Source organism: Macrobrachium nipponense, chromosome 46 (assembly GCF_015104395.2).
Source record: "Macrobrachium nipponense isolate FS-2020 chromosome 46, ASM1510439v2, whole genome shotgun sequence".
In the NCBI taxonomy this organism is placed as follows: domain Eukaryota; kingdom Metazoa; phylum Arthropoda; class Malacostraca; order Decapoda; family Palaemonidae; genus Macrobrachium; species Macrobrachium nipponense.
The window spans coordinates 15459461-15465850 of record NC_061106.1 but is presented as its reverse complement, the minus strand read 5'-3'; the positions used below and the strand labels follow the sequence as shown (position 1 = coordinate 15465850).

Below are 6390 nucleotides of genomic sequence, written 5' to 3'. Positions count from 1 at the left end.
TGAGGAATAAGCGTCATACTTCTCTTTCTCTCTTCCTATGTGAAGTCTATGGCGAGTGAACACCATACTTCTCTCTCTCTCTCTGTGAAATCTATGAGAGTAAGCGTCATACTCTCACTCTCTCTCTCTGAAATCTATGCATTTACGTTTATGTGAATATTATCACTAATGAATTCACTATCTATAATCCTGTCTCTGACAGTCCACTAAATCAATTTCAAAAATCTGTGTGTGTGTGTGTAATATATGTATTTACGTTCACATGAAAATAATTACGGAAGCATTTAATGTCTACCTTTCTCTTTCTCTCTGAGAATCCAAAATGACTTCGAAATCACAATGTGTATGAAAAGTATATATATATATATATATATATATATATATATATATATATATATATATATATATATGTGTGTGTGTGTGTGTGTGTGTGTGTGTGTGTGTGTGTGTATATATTCAGGATCTACAACTATGTCCGCTACAACCTCCAAAGCGACATGAAAATATGTAATCTATTCAAAGGTACTACCTGAAGGCTCGAAATGAGAAACAGGAAGCAGATGATGATCACCTTCGTCGCTCTGGTTGTGGTGTTGCAGGTATTCGTAGTGACCAAGACAGGTAAGCCTGCGGTAACGCTCTATGCATGTTTTCATTCTCGAATTACGTCATCTAAGCGTCAGTATATATACTCTGTTGAGATGACAAAAAAAAATGCTATCAAATGTAAGACTGCTTGCAAAAGTATCATATAAAATTAAAATTGCAAGAACGCGAGTCATGCAAAAGCCAACTCATTTCTGACATTGTTCTCCAAAGCGTATGATCTTGACTAAAGAAATTATTCGACGCTAGCCTTTTTAATTCGTCTCCGGTTTTTTTTCCAGAAGACCTTCCTGGAATACTGGACAAATTGAGAAGAGGAAGACCTGCTCCTCCAAGGGCGTCACCTTCCGAAGATCCAAACCTGGGGCCGACCAGAGGAATAGCTGGCGGGATCACAGCCATCTTCCCATCAGTGGTAAGACGACAAACACTCTTGACTGCCTAAGTTTCTATGTTATACGAGGCTGTCCGGAAGAGGAAGAGCCCGTGCTGGCATAAGGCCAGTAAAATGTACTGTTGGCAAAAAAGTTTAAACTTTTTATCTTGCATAGGTGGAGCAGAGAAAAGGGAATGGAAATTGCAAAACTGAAAATCTGGTGGACACTTCCCTTCCTCTTAGCATTTATCTTCCCATACTCCTCATTCTTGTATCTAGCTGCACCTGCTGAAATTACTTCAATCACCATATATATATATATATATATATATATATATATATATATATATAATATATATATATATATATATATATATATACATAAAACTAAGTAATATTGTAACAATCGTTATATTACTTTCCAGGCAGCGCTGTTCTCCAGAGCCTTCGGAGGCAGGAAAGGCGATTTCCCGCCGCCCAAAATCGTCTTCGGAAAGTAGCTGAAACTAGATAGCGATTGTTTCAGGAGTTTGAAATATGAGTGGGCCTCTGTAGCTAATATCGACTGCTTTTAATGGATTATTATTTCTCTCGGTTATTTAGTTGACAATAAATAATGTCACTGTACATAGTCTTATTTTGATAATATATATATATACTATATATATATATATATATATATATATATATATATATATATATATATATATGTAAATATATATATATATATATAATATATATATATATATAATATCAAAATAAGATTATGAACCGTGACATTATTCGATGATAAATAATGTCACTGTACATAATTTTATTTTGAATATATATATATATATATATATATATATATATATATATATATATATATATATATTTATATATATATATATATATATTTATATATATATATATATATATATATATATTGTTATGAAGTGCCAAGTATCTGGTTACCATTCATCAATTGTTACCTCACAAAAGCCAGACACCTGAACCCTCATCACAGGTATTAAACGACTGAATACTCTAAAGGCAACAGTGATCCCTTAACAACTTACCATTATTGCAGAAAATCAGACTAAGTTCATCAAAACAGGTGTGAGGTAATCTTGTAAGTAATTAAATTAATCAAAGGGCATCACTCCATCAACAACTTTAAAAGTCTAAGTATTTCCCTGATTTCAAAAGTCTAAGTACTTCCCTGGTTCTAAGTCACTTCAAGTAAATTGAAGGAAAACAGATTAATCACCACTCTATGTTTCTACCTAACAGAATCATAATCATATGCAAGTATACTGGTTATAAATGAAAACACTTATAAAAATTTTAAATACAAAAATTTATTATTAAACTCAAAATTTATAAGTGAAATTCACAATATCAGGGAAAATTTCTGTTACTTGAAAACAAAGTAAAATTTAATCAATTCTTGAATCAACCAAGTAAAATTAAATCAAAATTAATTTATCACAAAATTCAAGAAAATTAATTCAATTGAAATTCAAAAGTGTTAGGCAATAATTGAAAATTCACAAGTGCTAAACAATAATAAAACTTGAAAAGAATTCTAAGTAAATGCAAATTAATTCACAAGTGTTAAATTTAATTAAATGTGCAACAACTAATTAATGAAAATAACTAAGTCAATTAAATTGTGAATGTAAATGAAAATACAGAAAAATGTGGACAGTATCAAAATAAAAAGGCACACTTCAACAAGAAAATGAACAAATGCACAAAAAATGAAACAAACATGCAACACAAAAATTTGCAATGTGTAAAAGTGTAAATCTTTTCACTCAAAACATTGTAACCATCAGTTTTTACCAAACCTTTACCTTTTTGGTATACCAATTTCCTTCTTTCTTGCTGCAAAACCAGGCCCCGTTACAAAACAATGTTTGTTCAGATTCCACAAAAAATCACTAAATAACACCAAATAAACTCTAAGAAATATCAAATATGAAATACTCAAGTTACGAGTGACCAATTTACGTTATGTTAATATAATCTTAAGGATGGAGAGAGAGAGATCTGAACGCCTCGAGTATCGAAGATGTACTTAAATTCTCTTCCTTACGGAAGCTGGACAGTGGATGACACAAAACGTTTTTGGGCAAAAGTTCTTTCTAGAAGCTTTGAAATCTTACGCAACTTTACATACAAAATGTGCAATTTGCACGTGGCTTTGACAAAGACATACACGTATGAGACCAGTATACAATAATGTTCATACCCGATCAAGATGAAGTGGAGCGATAATCAACATTGACATGTTTTGATAACAACGCGAAGACTCGATTCGATCGCTTGAAGCAGAAGTTCCTTATCACACATGATGACAGATTCCCAAAACACATTGAAGATTCAAGCTCGCTTATCAAACGTGTTGACAGATTAGGAAAGCAAACAGAGATCTAACAGTTCCTCTAATCTCACAGTGCTGACATAATAGGGAAACAACCGTAGTTTCGAATGGACAAAGAAAATCTCTCTTTCTACATTCTATGTTATATATATATTCTTTTACAATATGTAATGCAAAATCTGAACAAACATTTTAAAATATCCTATCTCTAAGCTATTTAGGAATCTGAAAAAATGTTGCACAATTCTACATAACACTTTGTACAATCTTAGAGGGAATATATGCATTTTGAAAGTAGCAATATATAATACATATTTTATATTTATATATATATATATATATATATATATATATATATATATATATATATATATATATATATATAAAAATAAGGTTATGAACCGTGACATTATTCGATGATAAATAATGTCTGTACATAAATTTATTTGAAATATACATATCTATTATTATATTATATATATATATCTATATATATTTATATATATATATATCTATATATATATATATATAGTATATATATATATATATATATATATATATATACATATATATAATATATATATATATATATATTATATATATTCAAAATAAGATTGTGAACAGTGACGTTATTTATCATCAAATGAATAACTGAGGGAAATCGTAATTCATTTCAACTAGTCGATATTACAGATGCATACAGAGCGTCCGATTGACTTGATGCTCGTAACGAGAGAGAGAGAGAATGGTTATTGTGCCTAGTGTGCCATCACAAGCAACCAGAGCTTTTAAAGAATAAAATGGGATATAGAATTTTGAATAGAATGTAGATTTTAGCCCACAGGCCAAGTGCTGGGACCTATGAAGTCATTCAGCGCTGAAACAGAAATTGACAGTGCAGAGGTCTGAAAGGTGTAGCAGGAGGAAAACCTTGCAGTTACACAATGAAATTAGCTGGAAGTGAAGGCAAAGGTTTAGACAGGAATAGTGAAAGAGACTTGAGAAAGTGTATGCAGATGACGTTGCTTTAATGCATTTCAGCTTATATATAGAATGCATCATATATACAAGGGAGACTGAATTTTGGATCAAGTCAGTAAAAGCAGAAATAATGAGGACGAATATGTAGAGGAATGAAAAAACACTGTTTAAAGAACAGCGATATCCAATGCAAGTTCTCTTAGGAGTGCAGTAATTTAATGTCAAATTTTAAAAGGAAAATCAAACATTGAACCTAAGAGGTCATTCAGCACTGAAAAGAAAACTAAGATTAAAAGATTAAAAAATTGTAACAGGAGAAAAACTTAGCAGTTGCTCTATGAAACAATCGTTAGGAGAGGATGGATAGCAAGATGGAAGAAAGATAATATGAACTGAGGTACAGTAAAAGGAATGAAATGAGTTGCAGCTAGAGGCTGAAGAGACACTGCAAAGAACCTTTTGTAATGCCTACAGTGCACCCCGTGAGGTGCACTGACAGCAGGGGTGAAACTGAATATTACATAAAAGTGACATTATACATCAGGTGAGTACAATCTGAATTGCTGTACAAAGATAAGTCATGGTATGACATTGATAGTTCGATAGCACATTAAGAATCAGATGGCAGGACTGAGTGAGAAATGATACTACAATACTAAAAGTGAAATTTTGAAAGTTCCCTCACTGATCAAAATGGCAGTTTATGATAATTACATGTTTAACCCCATTCAGCCTCCAGGTTTGTCTCACATATATTGTAGCAGAAATTAAGGACGCATTCCTTTTTGACAATCTCTGGGCTTTTCCATTGTCGACTAATGCAAACATGAATAACAGCATACAGAAATAATGGCGAGAAATTTATAGTGAAAGTCATTAATGAGAAGTGTGCTAAAGGTATCCGGTGCCAGATGTATATAATCACAAGTGACGATTTATATTTACCAGATTTTATTCTGAAATAAAGGTGGTAGCACTTCCAATACGTAATTTGTCACGAGCAGTTTACTCATTCAGCTCGTCTATAAAGAAAAAGTGAATTCTCAATTCCTTCTAATTACTGTACGGTTATGGTATTCCAGACTACATACACTACCATTAAAGTATTCAGCACTGTTTAAATCTTACTCCTATAAACACAAGTTCATTGTTTTGGGCCACCAGCGTAGATTCTACTGAGCAAAATCCACTGGGGACTTTATCTTGCTAGTGTTTGGTTAGCATCTTTAAGACACTAGAGAATCTGTTGTTTGTTTTGATATCAGTGAAGTAATTTGACTATCTCTATATCCTTTTCTCCCTTGCTGCAATGTAGCCTCACTACTTTGTTAAGCACTGTTTGGACCAGTATTTCACAAAGATCAAGGAGCATTCATCTTCCTATATAAGACTCCTTATAACCCCTGCCAAAAAGCTTCTTTCCAGATTTACATTGCAAAGATGAGCAATTCACATATTGATAATTTTGAGGCTTTCATTCCTTGTACTGAACTGTACGTTAGAGCTTATGGATCCTTTTTCTGCTCCTGCTATTTCTGAATTTTATCATCTTTCCTCAGGGAATACTACAGTTTTGCCTGTTTTCTGGGCTGGGTTTCACATGGAAAGGAAGTAGCTATTCACAAACATCAGCCCTCAAATAAAAAATAAAAAACTATCTAGCAGAAACTCTAACAAAACTACCACTACTTTGTCTCATTATGTATATGTAACAAAGAAGTCATGGTTTTATATTAGCACTAGGCATTGTATATATGGCATTTCCTATTACCAATAGGAACTTTTATACTTTGCTATTTCACAGGTGATGAAGACAAATGTTCCCCTATCATATGGGAAATTTCAAGCAACTACTTCATGTTGCCAAAAAAAAATATTAACATGATACATTAAAAATAAAAACTTTTACAGCACAAAACTGATCATTTCTGGTACTCAGAAACTTATGAAAAATAGGACATGGAAAATAATTGTCCTACGACTTAATAACTATGTTGTATCACATGCAATCAATTGTCTTTTAAATGCATAAACATATCCCATTTTTCTATGTGCG

General features: G+C 32.1%; 1 long non-coding RNA gene across 1 annotated transcript; it reads left to right on the top strand.

Annotated features, from left to right (window-relative positions):
• Positions 1 to 525: 525 nt before the first annotated feature.
• On the top strand, positions 526 to 1524 carry LOC135214718 (uncharacterized). The gene is made up of 3 exons (XR_010314450.1): positions 526 to 621; positions 888 to 1021; positions 1408 to 1524. It is a non-coding gene; the product is annotated as an uncharacterized LOC135214718 (long non-coding RNA).
• The last annotated feature ends 4866 nt before the right edge of the window (positions 1525 to 6390 follow it).